Source organism: Otolemur garnettii, unplaced genomic scaffold (genome assembly GCF_000181295.1).
Source record: "Otolemur garnettii isolate 467f Iridium unplaced genomic scaffold, OtoGar3 scaffold00022, whole genome shotgun sequence".
Taxonomy (NCBI): Eukaryota; Metazoa; Chordata; class Mammalia; order Primates; family Galagidae; genus Otolemur; species Otolemur garnettii.
Window position 1 is genome coordinate 20323856 of NW_003852417.1, and position 17886 is coordinate 20341741.

At 40.8% G+C, this 17886-nt stretch overlaps 1 protein-coding gene across 1 annotated transcript in view; it reads right to left on the minus strand.

The window, feature by feature from the left end:
* Window positions 1-17886, minus strand: part of ALK (ALK receptor tyrosine kinase) — a 701480-nt gene that overhangs the window by 318101 nt on the left and 365493 nt on the right. The gene's annotated exons all lie outside the window — the stretch shown is intronic.

Genomic DNA, 17886 nt, shown 5'->3' on the forward strand with positions numbered 1-17886 from the left:
CAGGACTAGAAACAACTATTTCAAGACACTCCTGCTCCCCTGCTTACTAGTTGGGTGATCTTGGGCAAAGAATTAACTTTTCTAGGTTTCAGTTTCCTCCTTCATAAAAGGGCGTGAGAAGAGTTGGCTGAACTCAATAATTTGAGCCATTCCAGCTCTTGAGTCTATGAGTCATGTGCATTTGCAATGGTGTCCACAGAGCAAGCCCTCAACCCCTCCCTCTGCTGTGCTGTGCTTGTGGGGAAGCTTGCTCCAGGGCCAACCAGCTCCGATGGCGGTAGCACAGGCCAGTGACCTACAAGAGACCGACATTCATGGGGATTACTGTCAGCATAAAAGCACAGCACCATTTTATTGTTCCAGGCATTCCCTCCGAAGCATTAATCTTACTTGCTGCACTTCCGCATGGAGGTTTTATACCATTAGCTGCTGCCCCTTTTGCAGTAGAAACTGATTCCAACAAAATCCTGGACTTCCCCGATGGGGACCAGCTAATGACTTCTTCAGCTACCCCTGGCAGTTCAACAGTTTTCTTCCACAGACAACCCAAGTAACCAAATAGGGAAATGAACTAGCAGCCTGCAGCAAAGAACGAAGCCAGGGAAAGATGGGGGTTACTACCAGAAGCAAAGCATTTTTCAAGAAGAAGGTATTGTGACAGGAATAACTGGAGATTTGCAATATTCTCCAAATAGGTAAAAGGGACTTCTGGTTAAAATCAGCATTGGAGAAGCACAAGACTGTTTCAGCATGGCATATGGGCCTGTGAAAAGTACTTTACAACCCTTAGTAAATAACCTATGTTTCTCACCTATTTTATAGTGAGGAAAAATGATCCTGTCATTGAGAAAAAGGAAAGGAATTAGAACCAAAGACTTACAGTTGGGAAGTCTTACACCTAATATACTCCTCTCACCTTCCTGGAGAAACAGACTTGGGGACACAGGTGCAAAGTGACTGGTCCCAAGACTCCAGGTCTGAACTTTGGGAAATGAACATCTTTAACACCCATGAACTGAACAGAGTAGTTTTGGCCTTCAAGAAACTCCAGGTCTACCAGGGGTGAGGAGAAGTCTGCAAGATCAGACCTCTGTAATCAAAAGTAGAGGTTATAAAGTCAGCTAATGTACTTTGGGAGGCCCCAGTAAAGAGAAAGTGGGTTCAGGTGGAAGAGTCATAAAGAATACAGCCTTTGATTTAGGTCTGAAAGTCAGAGAAAAGCAAAGATACTGACAGAATGACTGCAAAAATTGAGAGGAAGAGAAGTGAAGACACGAAGGTAGAAAAAATTGGCTACAGATGGGACACATGGAGAGAAGGCTGGAGAAAGGAACGCCAGCGTGATAGGGGGTGGGAACAGACTATAAAGACCATTGCATTCTTGGCTGAAGACTGCCAACTTTATTTTGTGGATAATAGGGAGCCAGATATTTTGAGCAGGACAGTGACACCATCCGAGTGGTGCTTCAGGAAGATTTATGAGGTATGGGGGCGAGGGGAGTGGGATCAATATTGACCTTACCTCATCCTACTCTACCAGTCCACATTAGGGCAAGGAGGTGGCTAAGTACAAGTTCAAGGTGTTTGGTATGTCACTCTTGTAAGCAAAGGCAATATGTAGGAGGTGGACTGGGATTTCTAGTACTAGGTTGGGATGTATCTGGCCAGAACAGATAAGGGTCCTAGAAATATCTCTGGGTCTTCTGGCCTCTAAAAGGACCACTAGCCAGGGTGGCAGAGGGAGTCACAGATCAGTACCTGAGGTACTACCCAAGGAATATTGGCAGTAATGGCTCAATTTGGACCTACCCGTTAAAGGACAATTATGAGTTTTAAGTAGATGTCATAGACTCTGGAAATTTGCAGCCCAAAGTCAAACCATCTTGCTCTGGGGCAGAGTCTTGCCCAAGGCTCTGGGAGTATGGTCTAGGTTAGGTTGAAACCAATCTCATATGCTGTGATAATTTTACATAACACAGCAGCAACGGTGCCTTGGTCTGAGACCTTTCTCTGATGTTTTCAAGTAGGTAGCATGTTGGGTAGAAACCATGATTTTTTCCAGCGACTGAAGGGAAGAAAGGGGGCACAGTGAAGGAAGGGTCCCCCTCCTTCCCTGAAAGAGGGCATCTATGCACTTACACATACACACAGAACCTCAGAAATCAAGCTGGGGTGTTGGGGCCAAGAACTGTTCCTGTGTCACCGCTCCTCCACCCTGGGTGTGGCAAGACATGGAAATTCTATCCACGTAATTCAGCACCTCAATAATGAGACTCTTTCAGAGCTGACTGGAAGATAGATTATTTTCCTAGTTCTAATATGTGAGATGATGTTTATATGGATTTTATTTTCTGCAACCAGACTGTCAATAAGACACTGAGCTTAAAGTATTTTCTCTCTCAATGAAACTCTATAGTTGAGAGCTATCTCTTCATCGGCAGCCTTCCTCCACCAAAAAAAGGGAAAAAAATACATCTCATAAGCTCCTTGGGATATTGTCAGTATAAATCTTTTAAAGTCAGTAAGAATTTATCTCTCCTCTCCTTCTTTTCTGTTTCCTGTTTATTTTGCTCAGGATAGCTTGGGGCGAGGCAGAGGCTCCCGGGGCCCTTTCTCATTAAGAAGGATGGCCCAGTGGCACACAGGCCTTCACCCAGGGTGGCCACGGGTGGGTGGAGAAGCAGATCAAAGAGCCCTGCTCATGTGGTGCCAGCATCAAGCCTCTGCTGTCGTTGCATCGGGTCGACGTGTTCAGTGGTTAAAGATGAAATGGTTATTATTTTTACCTCTGCTCACCGGTATAGACCTGTGCTGCTCTCATCTCAACCAGCAAAGCTCAAGCTCTAGGCCGAAACCAAGGGTTAGGAACCTACAGGTCAGATAGACTCTTCCATTTGTGGCCAGTTACAGCATAGGCCTGGAACAAAGGATTTAAACTCTTTAAATCTTAGTTCACTCAAATTTAATAAGGGCATAGCCCACCTCTACAGCCATAGTGAAGATTAAACCAGCATCACGTGGGCAGTTCCATGGTTGCACATAGCAGGCATATAATAAATGTCCCTGCTTTGAGGGGCGTCTTAATCTGGAATTACTTTGATCTAGCACTGAACTTGGAATCAGAAGGACTGAATCTGAGCCCGAGCTCTGCTGCTACCGAGCTTCCTTTGTTTATCAAATGAAAGGATGGGATAGAGTCTCTAAGGATTCTTATAGCTCTGAACTGTCAGTAATTCCTTTTGCCTGCCTAGAATATTATTATTCTTGAGGAGCCAAGTCAAGTCTCCAAGCCCCCAAGTCCTAAACTCTCCTCCTAATTCATCTCTCTGAGGGGTCTATATCAACAGTTTCAATCAATTGACCAAATACTCTGTGAACTTTCCCACTGAAAAGTAAACTGCGATTTCCTGCCTGCCTTTCTCTCCCCCAGTTTGCGCAGTTACACCCCCAGGAGGGGTCCCTGTTCTTCGTTTCTGTAGATGCTTCTGTAGATGCTACTGTGAGGAGGCTGGTACCACTTCTAGATATGGGGTATGTGACACAAAGCTTGCCACACAGCAGGTACTCAACGATCCTTAAAATCAAAGTAATACACACACGTGGTAAGATAGCACAGAGCAGCTCACAATAATAATTTTAAAAAAATCACCCGTAAACTTTGCACTCCCCACCCCCACCCCGAGCTAACCCTCCTCCACACCGGGAGGCACATCTTTAAGGATTTCTCATTTCTTTAGGTGGCAGCTTTCTTTGTTCTGAATATTATGATCATAGCACTATTTCTGGGTACCACAACTCTAGACTTTTTGCATTGATGGTACAATATGAAAAATGATACCACCCCCTCTTCCAGCTCTTAATATTTTTATCTTGGTTTTCTAAGAAAAATCATCATTTTTGATTGCCGCCTTTTTAACTTTACGTGATGCATTTATTACTGGAGAGCATTGCTTTGTCCCCTCCCTGTGGTGCGAGGCTCCTGGTCTCCCTGCCTTTCCTCATCCTTTTCTTCTTCCCAAACCAGCTGTACTTTGCTTCACCTTGTCAGGTTTGTATAAGAATGATTAAGTCTTTTGGGTTTTGTTTACAGTTTCATGCTAAGTGTTGAAAATCAATAAACAGACCTTTTAGATGGATGGCCATATATTTTCTCAGTGCAGCACATACGGTTAGATTTAGAATATTTTCTATAGATCCAATAACACATCCTGCTCTAAAGAGAACATTCCAGAATCAGGAACAAATGAACTCCGTCTATTTCTCTCCCCCTCCCTGTCCCCCTCTATCTCTGTCCCTTCTCTTTGCCTTTTTGCACTGTCACTTGTCAAAATCACGGCACAATTAAGTCTGTCTCACATTTGAATCCAGATTTTCTCATGTATTTGTTTTTCCAGAAATATTGATTGTTTTTCTTGTATTTATTTTATATCTGTCCTCTTTATCATACCACTAACACTTCCATAGGCTCCTTGAAAAATCAGTCCCTTTTTCTTTTCTTTTATATTGGGGGGAGGGGGACAGAGTCTCACTATGTTGCTCTCAGTAGAGTGCTGTGGTGTCACAGCCCACAGCAACCTCAAATTCTTGGGCTTAAGCGATTCTCTTGCCTCAGCCTCCCAAGTAGGGAGGAGACTACAAGCACCCGCCACAACACCTGGCTATTTTTCTTTTTGTTGCAGTTGTCATTGTTGTTCAGCAGTCCAGGGCCGGGTTTGAACCCCGCCAGCCTGGGTGTACGTGGCCAGTGCTGTAACCACTGTGCTACAGGTGCCAAGCCAGTCCCCTTTTCTTGAGGACGCTGACTTCCTCTTTTAATTTGTACCAGTTGCTGTCTGCATCTCCTGTACAATGATTACTCTAGAATTCCTTCTCATTGGGATTTTTAGGGTCATTCCACCATCCTCAGAAACCTTTCTCAAGGTGAAATTTCTTTGTGCCTCTTTGAATATCTGAAATATTTTCATTTCATCATTATGTTTGGCTAAGGACTTTGCTGGCTTAGAAATTTTGCCTCAGAAATTTGAAGGCCTAGCTTCAGTGTTTCCTGGCATCTGTATAACTGAGGAGAAGTCTGATGTTGGTTTTATTTGTAATTTCTTTGTATTATAGTTGATCTGTTTTTTTCCCCCCTTTGGAAGCTTTTAGGATCTTTCTTTTAACTCTAAAATTCTGACATTTTAATACAGTGTATCTAGGTACAGGTCTATTTGACACTCCATCGGCCACATTTTGCAATGATCTAGGTGTGGATCTCTCCTCACGCTGCTGGATATTTATATGTTATTCATTTATATCTTTGATCAGCCCCTTTCATTTACATGAAACCAGGGCACTGACAGGAACTATATGTCCCCAGACAGGGCTTGTTCTTTGAGGCAGAATTTGCCTGGCGGTGAGGGTGCCCATTCTCTAACACCCACAGAAGAAGCATGCCACTCTGAGCATAAACAGCCCACCAGCAGCCTCAAATCTTTCATTCCACTTGAATTTTTAGAGAAAAACTCCCCATTTTCTCCCCTCTGGTTAAGCATCCTATTGTCTTTTGCCCTGGGAAAATGGGATTGAAATGGGGTGAAGGCCACCCGGGTTAACCGCAGGGAGATCCTTATTCTTTCTCCTGACCCTCAGCTTTCCTTCCAGGAGATCCCTTGCCTGGGCTCCAGCACACAGGCTCCCTCCTCATTGGAACCCATTCTGCACAGCCTGGCTATGGCCACTTTATTTCTTCCACCCACAGCTTCTGAGCCATCCCCATACTCTCAGAACCACTTGTGCCTCCCCTCCCACTCTGCTAGTCTGAGTTTCTTCCTCTGTAGACATTCCTCTGTTGGACACAACTTTAGTGGGATCTTACTTCTGAGACGAGGAGATAACTGTGTGCTCCATGCATCGTTCCAAGCCAGAGGCCCCTTAATCATCCTCATTGAGTGAGAACCCATGTAAACAAATGCCTGGATGGACGGATGGATCTCCATCTCAATCAATCAAACACCATCCTGGCATCACTGGCTAATTATCTGTGGTGCAATAAACTATCAAATCATTATTATAAGCCATAACTCATTCAGTCGATCATGATGTCACTCATGCAAGGTGGGCACTAAGGAAAAGCAGAGATTTAATGGGCTGGAATCCAGGTAGAAGTGGTACCGTGTGATGTCTGTGAGCCTCACCCACACAGGGGACTCTTGCAGCATCAGCGAGGAATTTTGTACCAGCATCAGGGAAACCTCTCTGCCGGATCCCTGAATATCTTTCCACGGAACACCAGCCCTGCAGGTGATTTCTTGTTGCTCACAGGTACAACGAGAAATCTCTGGGAACAAATGAGTTTGAGGACTCCCGGGTGCCACAAAAGCAAGCAGCCTTTTTCACGGAAGGACTTCTCAGAACTTTAATAGGGCGATAAGAGTTGTAACGCTTCAAGGGTGGAATATAAAATGAAACATTTCCCAAACTCCTTTGTGCATAGAACTCTTTGTCATTGGATATAAAGTTCTAAGGAACATGCTTTGGAAACCCTCCTTTAACCTATTTCTGCTGTAGAGACCATTTGCGGAAAGTAAGAAAGGAAAAGTTATGGAAAAAAAATAAAGCAGAGGGAAAATAAGATACCTCTGTCCATAACCCTTTGCATCTATATCTGCAGCTGCACCGTTGTGTGTATCTGTTTCTTCTCCTAAATCTTCACCGTCGACTTTCACACCATCCTCTCATCAAGACCTAAGCTCCCTGTGGCAGGTTCATGCTTCTGGAAAGCCTCCTCTGAGTGACTGCACTGTCTGTCTACCTGAGGAGACTTACAAATGCTACACTCCATATCTGACTCTGAGAATGTCAGAGCTAGAAATAAACATGGCTGTCACGGAGCTCGATTGCTTGTTGTATAGGAGAGAAAACCAAGAAGCAAAGAAGCTCAAGACTTGCCCAAGGTTACACAGCATATTAGGGGCGGATCTGGGATTAGAGTATTTGCCTGTCCACGATAGGAATCTACAGAGGTATGTCAGTCAAAGGGCCAGTGGTTTGGCTCCCAGTTGCCTCTAAATGTCACTTTCCTTTCTCGGCACTCTCGTAACGCTGAACATCAGGCCAGCAGCTGGTCTCCAGCTCTTCTTACCATCCCCAGAGGTCACAGATTAAGGCCTGGGCAGGTGGGACCCAGTCAGATGGGTCTTCCTTTTGGAATCACTCATGGGGCCTAGCCCCACAATGGCTGAGGAATATTTGAGCCTCTCCTCTGTCCGTGGGGTCTTAGGGATCCACCAAAGCAAACTGGAACCGCTGAAAGAGTCCCCTTATTGTTTATTGCAAAAATTCAGATTCTGCTATCCTGTGCAGCCTTAGCTGCTGTTTTAGGTTATAGAGCAGAATTTTGAAGTTTAGAGGAAGGACTGTGTGGGATTGTTCTCATTAGCATGCTTCGCAGAATAGTGGGACAGCAGACATACAGAACTTCAAAGATCCGGGAAGGGGGCCCAGTCTTTTTTCTTTTCTGCAATACATTGGAAGAAGAAGGGTTGTCTTGGACCACACATTACAAATGCAAACACTAATGAAAGCTGATTAGCAAAAAAAAAAAAGAAAAAATGTCCGTACATGTGCATACTTTTTGTGATATCTGCCACCACAGAATAAGCAAACAAAGTCCTCACGACATCATCACGCAGCCTGCTTCTGCTTCTGCAGGTTGGACAACCCTGAAGAGACTCTTGGAGATCACGTGGTCTGATCCTTTTATCTTGCAGGTGAGAAAACCCAGTCCTGTGAGGTGAAAGGCTCAGCCCAGCGGCTGAGCTGCATGGGGACCCGGTCCCTGAGCTTTTGTTCTGTCTCCCCGTCTTGATACCACGTATTTAGAATTAGTTCTGTTACCCTCCACCATCGAGGTTTAAATGTATTGGCTGCTTTCTGTACCTTCATCTGGAATCACTTTAGAGAGAAATGGTACTAGTTTATGAGATCGAATTATTAGAAAACCAAGTATGTTCATTAAGAAGGGAAGGGCAGGAGAGGGCGTTGATTTTTCTGGATATTATTATAAATCTTAACATAATCAGTTCAGTTGTAGCCTAGAAGTAATACATGTGCATATCTAGTGAACCTCTGCAAACCAAAAATACAAAATAACTTGTTAGGTCTAAGTTAATTGAGGCAAAATTTCCCTAAACAGAAGATCTATTTGTGTGTATGTATAGCAAAACGTGTATTTGTATGTGTGTATCATTAGATGAATACACATCCATACACACACACACACAGAGGCATGTATGAATGCATATGTCTATGTGTATATGGGTGTACGTTTTTGTACATCCTCTTTTAGAGCTCGGACTTGTTAAAAGGAATAAACCTTTTCTAGAAGAGACCCAGAGGTGTTTTTTTCTTTTTTAAACCAACAGATTTCATTTAGGAGACAGGGGCAAAGCCAATAATCTCTACATACTGTGTGTGTGTCCTGGAGGGTCAGCAGAAAAAAGATAATAAAAGGCAAAGCAAATAAATAGAAGAAAAGAGAAGCTAAAGTGCTGAGAAACCATTTTTTTTTTTTCCCTAAGAGCTCATTTTGGTAATCCTCGAGGAAAATAGAAAAGCACTTGATCTGACAAGAAGGAGAAAGGGGAACCAGATGAAAATGAAACAATTGATTTAATTCAGTGAGAAACGGGAGGCAGGAGAGATGAAAGCGTCTGCTGGAGGAGGAGTCGGGAAGAGCTGGAGTCCGAGGCCATGGCGCTTTCAGTGGGACACAACCCAGCAGAGACAGAGAAGCACACGGTCAAGCTCTCCCTTTTCCATGACGGTTCTTAGCTCTATTAATAGGATCAGATTGTTCAAGTTTTGCTTTAAGACCCAGATGTCATGGTATAAAAATCTTTATTTATTTTGCAGTTTTTTTTTTTTTTGGCTGGGGCTGGGTTTGAACCCGCCACCTCCAGTATATGGGGCCAGCGCCCTACTCCTTTGAGCCACGGGCACTGCCCCAGGTTATTATTATTTTTTTAATTTTTAAAAAAATTAATGCAAATCAAATAAGCGTGCCTGGCTCATTTCAGCTCCTTCACTGTCAAACCGGGGGGGTGGGGTGGGGTGGGGGGGGCAGAGGCTGCCTCGGTTTCTCAGCCTTCTCTTTGCCTGTGATGAACAGGGTATAAAGGCATGTGTGGCACGGGACGCTAAACTTCACCTATCCTTATTTTTCTTGATCTTGATAGACTTGGCATTGTTTCGCCTGGCTGTGAACAGAAAGTCCTTGATTTCCTCAGTTTTCCGAGGCCTGGTGGCGAGGCACGCAGGAGGAAACAGCAGACCCCACCCAGCAAGTGGCAAGAAGGGCGCAGGAAGGAGAAGCACCTCATGTGACTTTGTAACTTTTTGCTAAGTGGTAGTAGGTTTTATTGCTTTTTCTATGCATTGCATTGATTTTTTTTAATTAAACATTTTAAAAAGCAAGTTTTTGTCCATTTCCTTGAATAAATCTCTCAGCCTCAGAGGCATGAGTTCTGATGTTCACATACGGTGGCCCCAGGATACTCTGCTACTGAAGAAGGAACATGAAACATGAGTAAACGCTGGTCTCCAACCTGTGCAGCCAGGAAGCAGGGGCAGGCTGGATCTGCACCGCTAGGCATCACCTGCATGCAGGGTTGGAGGGCTGCACGGGGCACCTGGAGACCACCCCACCGATTCCTCTTCATTTTTCACAAGAGGAAATATGCATGCAGGATGATAAGGTATCTGGTTAACAAGATGTCCAGCCTGAGCTTTCAAAGGTCCTGGAGTGACGTGGGCTTCCTCTCAGTGGTCCTTCTACTTCTTGTCTACCCTGGCCTCCACTCCTGCTTTATGACAGCGGCCAGGGCCATCTTCCTAAACAAAATTAAGTTCAGCATTTCCTTGTTGCTTCCCACTAACTATATTTTAAAATCCAAATTCTTTACTATGACATAAAATCCAGTTCTTTACTATGACATATAAGAAAGAAAGACCGTAGCAGATTTCCAAAGCTGGCTTACTCCACTCTCTCGACCACCTTCTTTCTCTTGTCTTCTTCTTTTGTTAAGACTGGAAGTTTTCAAAATGACTTGATTCGACCAGCTTTCCTTGGAGATAGGAGTAGCCATCTGCCAGAGTTCTGGCTGGTGAAATGTAAGCAGAATTATGCTCATGGGGTTGGGAAATTCAGAAAATAAAAATACGGCACACCCAGTTTTATGTAAATTTTGCATCAATAATGAGTATTTTAAGTACAAATGTATCTCAAATATTGCATGGGATATGCTCACATTAAAAAAAATGTTGTTCATCTGAAACTCACATTTAACTAGGTATTTGGCATTTTATCTGGCAGCCCTATGTACTGGGGGAAATTTCCCATCTGCCTCTTTTTTCTTCTTCTTGCCCGTAGTATGGACATAATGTTTGGAGGTGTGGCAGCTGTTTTGTGACGATGAATTGAGGAGCACGTGGAATAGGAAAAAAATGTGTTAAGAAATACACATAATGGAGTTGTTGGCTATAACATGGTATTGTGGCAGATATCTACACTAGTGCTCAGCTGCCCATCCGTATCTGGCCAAGTCACTGCAGAGAAGAGTTCTGTTGTTTTGCCCCGATGTCCTGTGAGGGCAGGGATCTTGTCTGTCTTGAGTAGGCTGACTAGTGCCTAACACAAAGCCAGCTACAGTGTTCTTTCAATAAACATTTGCTGAACAAACTTTAAAAAGATACTGTTGAAGAAAAAAGCAAGTAACTAGTGTATTTCCTTGTTCGTATATAAAATAGTGTTATTATTTAAATTGGGAAGGGTATTTTTCCCTTTTGAACTAACTGGTAGCTACAGAAGGGTTATTATTTGCAACATGAAACAAATCAATTTTTAAAATGCCTGGCAGTTTGGACTCTTAAGATTAGTGTTTTTCAAATTGTGGTTTGTAACCCATTACTGGGCCATGAAATCAATTTAGTGGGTCGTGACCAGCATTAAATAAAAAGAAGGAGGAGACCAGTAGAAGGAAGAGGCAAAATGAAATTCTAAAACATCCTCATTGTAACTCTCCTTTGGGAAATAATAATGGCTTCTGATCTATATTTACGCATGTGCACACGCCCACATACACACACGCACACACACACACATACACAGGTTCATGTGCCCTGTGTTGTAATGTAAAATGTATTCCTTACTGTAAATCACAGTAAAAAATACAACAAACAAACAATAACAACAACAACAAAACCACATTGAAATCCAGGCTCAAGATGAATATAGCTCAGATTTCAAATGTCCATATGTGGAAATTACACAGGCCCAGTTCTGGTCCCTGAGCCACCTCTCTTAGCTGGGTGACTTTGGGAGGAAAAGCAATCTATTTGGACAGCATTTTGTGATTTATAAAACTCTCTCACACAAACAATATTACAACGACCCCGTGAAATCGATGCTGCCCCAGCTGTAGCTGTGTCTCTAATGATGGCAGCCACCAGCCACAGGTGGTGAGTATTTGAAAGGTGGCCGATGCCACTGAGGAACTCAATTAGTTATTTCATTTTAATTATTAAATTTTAAAAACTGACACTTGCCTAACTTAGTTATCGGAAAAATACATTTGGAACAACTTGGGTGTGTGAGTCTAAGTTTTCAACTATACATAAATTTTATAACTTATAGATCAAGTATTTCAGATGAAAATGTAGCCTCCAAATTGAAATATCTGTTAAAATACATAGGAAATTTCAAAGCTTTAGTACAGAAAAGAAATATTTATAACATTTCATGAATATATTTTATATTAAATACATGTCCAAACAGAATATTGGATCTATTGGGTTAAATAAAATAGATTATTGAAATTAAATTTCTTTCTTTCTTCTTACTTCTTATAATGTGGTTTCTGAAACATCCACAAAGACATTTTTGGTTTAAATGGTATTTCCATTTGAACCAAAGTACGGCTATTAGGTGTCTTGCCCTTGGTCACCAGATAAGTAAGTGTGTCAACCACTATTCTAATACAAGTTCCTTGACTACAAACCCACGGCTCTTTTTGCTAAACTACAAGGGGCCCAGGCTTCGTTGTTTTTATCTTTAAAAACAGAAAGGAAACTAGAGGATGATGAGTGCCTACTATGTCCAGAGCACAAAGTTAACATTTTAAAATTTGGAATAACCCTACAAGGCAATTATAAGATTATTATAAGATTAATTATTTTAGATTAAAAAAACTGAGGCTCAGTAATAGTCATTAACTTGCCTGTCTGTTCAAGGTAGGGCTGACTGAGGGGCCCAGACCCCAGGAGGTCCACGAGAAGATAACTGGATAGTTAGGGCTGTTCCTTAGACTTCAGCCCTTACAAAAGTGACTGGGCTCTGTTTGGGAGGTAGCAGGTAGCCGTTATCTCTATAGTCTTGTTAGATTCATTTCCTTTGGGAAATATGATTGCCTGATCTTATTGCTGATTCCAACACTCTATGGCAGAAATCTCCAACCTCCACAGTCCTTGACTATCTAGATAAGTCTCAAGAAAGCAACTTTGCATCTGAAAAACTTTCAACCAGAAAATTGAAATTTGGACTTCATTATTATGGGTGCTTATTTAAAGATTTACTTGCAAAGTGAGACTAAATTTTAATAATAGCCTTCAAATTTAGCAGCAAATCATACTTTCCTGGAGACCTGATTTTTCTTTTGCTATATTGTTTATACTCATTAGATACAATTTAGAAAAGAAATGGTAAGAGGAAAAAATGTATTTATAATCCTTTTACTCAAACTTTCTCTTCTGTTTCCATTTTTGTTTTTCTACAGGCATAGGAATTTTAAACAAAAACTGTGATTCCATTGAATATACTTTTTTACTTGGTCTTTCACTTAACCTTACATCATAAGCATTTTCTGTGTTTTTATATAGGATTTGCAAGCATGTTTATAAATACTCAAATACCATCCAACAAGTGGACATCACATTTAGCCTATTTCTTTAGTTTAGAAAATTTCATTATTTCTAATTTTTTTTTGCTATTGTTGATAACGTTTCCTTCCTGCTTCTGTGAATATTACATTCATAGGATACATGTCCACCAACCTATATCAAAAACCTTACACTGTGCATATTCGTTGATGCAACAATCTTGTCTAGGGATTTGCTTTAAAGAAATAGATTTCTTTATACAGACTTGTTTGCAAAGTTTTTCATCATTACTTATGTGAGTAAACATTTAGAAATGGTAAATGTTCAACAGAGAAGATTAGGTAAGCAAGGTGTGGTGTAATCACACAAGAAAGTACTTCATAGAGCCATTAAAAATATTGTTTGGAAGGATAGGTGAGGATTATTAAATATTAACAGCAATGGCTTTTTTATTGAGTATGAGGCACTGTGCTCAAACATATTTGGATGTAATTTAATCTTTAACAATCTATGTGTTTGATATTATTATCATCTTTTTCTTTTACATGAGGGAACAAGTTTAGAGGGTTAGGTGACTCTCAAGGCCACACAGCATGGCCGTTCAGTCATTGAATAAGCAATGAAATTAGGAGACATACACCCTGGTGGTCTGTCTCCAGGGCCTACATCTTTAACTATCACACTGCATAAAGACCTGGGATGTTCACAATGTATCATTAGACACAAAAGGCAGTTACAAAACAGCATGGATGGTTTGACCTCAGTTTAGCAAGATACAATAAACACAAGCATATGTGTATGGAAAATGAAACATTGAGAAGATTCACCAAAATGTTAAATGGATAACTCTGGGTAGTAGAATATTTTTCTTTATACTGTTTTGAGTTTTCCAAAATACCTTCCTGTCTCTATGCATTTGGCCATTTTACATACTTCATAAAAGTGGAATCATACAGACAGAAAGCAGAATAGAGGTTACCAGGAGCTGAGGGAGGGGATTAATGGGGAATTCTTGTTTAATAGCTATACAGTTTTTGTTTGAGAAAGTGAAAAAGTTGTAGAATTGGATCATGGTGACAGTTGTACAACACTGTGGATATACTTCATGCCAAGCCCCTCTCTTAGCAGGACTATAAATACATTTTTCCTCTTACCATTTCTTTTCTAAATTGAAGCAGAGAGCAGCCCTCACCAGACCTTAGCAGTGCCTTGATCTTGGACTTTGAAGCCTCCAGAATTATGAGAAATTAATTTCTATTCATAAATTACCCAATCTCAGAAATTTGTATTTATTTCGGATTAATATGAGGGTACAAATAACTAGGCTATATTGTTGCATTTGTTAGGTAAAGTCCCCAAAGTAGTTGTGTTCTGCATGCAGGAGGTATGCCGTATTCCCTTACGTGCTGTCCATTAGGTGAGAGCACACTGATGTCCCTCCCTCCTCCGCTCACCCCCCTTCCCCTTCCTCTTCCCCTATTCTCTTCCCTCCTTCTCTTTAAGGCATTTTATTTAGCAGCAAAATGGACTAACACCTTCCAAACCCTTCGGGGTAAGCGAGGGTCTTATTCCTGCATTTGCCATGTCGCTTCTGACATTTACCTCATAATAATGGAATTACCGGTGTCTGTGTCCCTCAGGAAACAGCTTCATCACTTGAAAGCAGGGGTGGGCTCTTGTCATTTGCATACATTCAATGCCTAGCTCAGAGAAGGATCTCAATGTCGCTCAACAGAACTGAACTCTTGATTTATATTAACTAACGGCTTACCAACGAGGCTTTATATTTTGTCTATCAGTAATGCATGGCAGTGCCTGTTTGACTGCAGTGCTGTCTGAGCCAGTGCAGACAATGGGAATTATATTTGGGAACTGGGAATTATATTTGTTGCTTCAATTTGCATGTCTTTAATTACTAGTGAGGTTGAGTCATTTCCCCATATGTTCTTTAATTAGTTGTTTCTCCTCTTTTGTGAATTGTCTGTTCGTTTCTTTTGTGCAATTATCTGTTGGAAGTGTTTTCCTCGTTGATTTGTGAGAATTTCTTAAAACCAGGCTATTAACCCTTTATCTATGATATTTGCTAAAAGAAATCATTCCCACTTGTTCTTTACCATTTAATTTTGTTTTTAATCTAAAGACTCTGAACACTTTCATGCTATCAAATCTTACACGTAAAGTTTACTAATTTGCCTTTTTATATTTATGAACTTGAGGGTTCTATAATGGCTTTTCATTGTATTATTTTCCTCATATGCAATAATATGTGATAAGAATAATCACTTTAAAGGTAAGTCCTTGCTTTATGGACCTTTGGCTGGAAATTTTAAGCATAATTATATTCATAGAAATCATTAAGTAGGAAAGAAAAAGAACAACAGAAATTCTAAATGAAGAGTCACTGAATCTGTGTTGTAAATTAAGCCTTCCTTAGGACTCCCTTAGCTGTTAGAACTAGGGAGAAAAAAAGCCCTGTGTTTCAAGGGAGATCTCAATTGTGAAGCAATTGAAGCAACAGAAGCAATAGAAGGGGTTTAGAACCGAGCTCACAAACTGTCAGTCCTGCAAAGCACATTGGTTGTTCATAGATGGGTTTTCGTCTGACCCAAATCTTGGTCAGCAATGACTTTTGTTTTTTATTTCTTCAGATTAATATGGTGGTACAATGATTAGGTTACATTGTTTGCATTTCTAAGGTAAAGTTCAAGTTGTAGTTAGGCCTTTGTCCAGGGGACAGGCTGTATACCCTATGTGGTGAGCACTTACCAATCCTCCTCCCTCTCCCCTTTCTCCTCCTCACTTGAATGTACTTGTAATTTTCTCTAGTGTGGGTGGGTAGTTGTTTTTCTATTGGTTTCATATTAGTATTGAGTATACTGGATACTTTTCCAGTTTTGTGATACTTTACTAAGAAGAATGGGCTTCAACTCCATCCAGGTAGATACAAAAGATGTAAAGTCTCCATCATTTTATGGCTAAATAGTATTCCATGGTATACATATACCACAGTTTATTAATCTATTCGTGGGTTAATGGTCACTTGGTTTGCTTTCACATCTTGGGAATTATGAATTGAGCTTCAATAAACCTTCCAGTGCACAGTGTCCTTGTGATAAAATGATTTTTTTTTCTTCTGGGTAGATATGTAGTAATAGAATTGTGGGATCAAATGGAAGGTCTACTTTTAGCTCTTTGAGGACTCTCTACATTTCTTTCCATAGAGGCTGTATAAGTTTGCAGTTCCATCAGTGTGTGAAAGTGTTTACTTCTCTCCATATCCACACCAGCAGGTACAGCTATGGATTTTGAGGTTGTGGGCTATTGTCACTGGGGTTAGGTGATATCTCGGGGTGGTTTTGGTTTGCATTTCTCTGATAATTAGGGATGTTAAGCATTTTTACATGTGTTTGTTGGACATTAATTTGTCTTCTTCAGAGCGGTTTCTGTTCGTGTCTCTTACCCACTTATAAATGGAATTGTTTGCTCTTTTCTTGTTGATCAATTTATTTGTAGTTCTAGTATCAGTCCATTGTCAGATTGATAGCAGGCAAATATCTTCTCCCATTCTGAAGCTTGTCTGTTTGCTTTAGTTGTACGCTTGGTTGTGCAAAAGTTTTTAGCTTGACCATGTCCTATTTATTTGTTTTTGGTGATGCTACATTGCAAAGGGAATCTTCTTCATAAATTCTTTTCCCAGACCAATTTTCTCAAGAATTTCTCCCACACTTTCTTCTAGGATTTTTATTGTTTTGTGTCTTAAACTTAAATGTTTTATCCAGTGGGACTCGGTTTTTATCAGTGGTGACAGTTGTGGGTCCAGTTTTAGATTTCTACATGTGGCTAACCAGTTCTCCCAGCACCATTTATTAAATAGAAATTCTTTTCCTCGGTACTTGGGAAACCTCAGGCGCTCAACCACAAGGCTTCTGGAAGTGCTCAAGGTATACAGTAACGTCTTGGGATAAAAAAAATCAATGTCCATAAATCAGAAGCCTTCAAATATGCCAATAACAGTCAAGCTGAGAATCAAATCAAAGACACAATACCCTTCATAGTAGCTTCAAAGAAAATGAAATACCTGGAAATATACCTAAGAAAGGTTGTGAAGAATCTCTATAAATAGAACTAGAAAACCTTGAGAAAAAAATAGCAGAAGATGTTAACAAATGGAAAAACGTACCATGCTTGTGGCTGGGGAGAATCAACATTGTTATAAAGTCCATACTACCCAAAGCAATCTACAAATTTAATGCAATCCCATAAAAGCACCAATGTTGTACTTTGAAGAACTTAAAAAAAATAGTATTTTGTTTTGTGTGGAACCAGAAAAAAAAAACAAACAACCAAATAACCAATGCAATTTAAAAAAAAATAAGAACAAATCTGGAGGTATCATGTTACCCAAACTTCAGGTTATACTACAAGGCTACATTGATCAAAACAGCATGGTACTGGAACAAAAATAGAGATATAGACCTATGGAATGGAATAGAGAACTTAGAGATGAATCTAGCCACATATTGCCATCTGATCATTGATAAACTAAAGAAAAGCTTTGACTTTTAAACTTGGATTAGTCTTCAATGCTTAAATGTCAGGAAACAACAATTACCTGGATATCTGGACACTAGACTGGTCTGAGTGGGTGGGGGGATCTGGCAATGCTGATTTTGTTTTTTTTTTGTTTTTTTTTGGTGACAGTGATTGGCTAGCTTTGATCATCTAAGCATCTGCTCTAAGTGGGTACACTTAGATGGCTATGTCCCTCCAGTTTCTCATAGTCCCTAAATTCCCTAGTACCCCAGTACTGATGATGAGCGTCACTAGCCATTTTTCATCTTAGCCTTGCCCCACTCTATTTGTTTACTTCACCTACTAGCCTGCTGTGGGCATTGAGTTTTGGTTGGAGATACCTGGCCAGACTGCTATAATCTGCGGGATGATCTCACCAATCATGGGGCTATGGGGATTAAA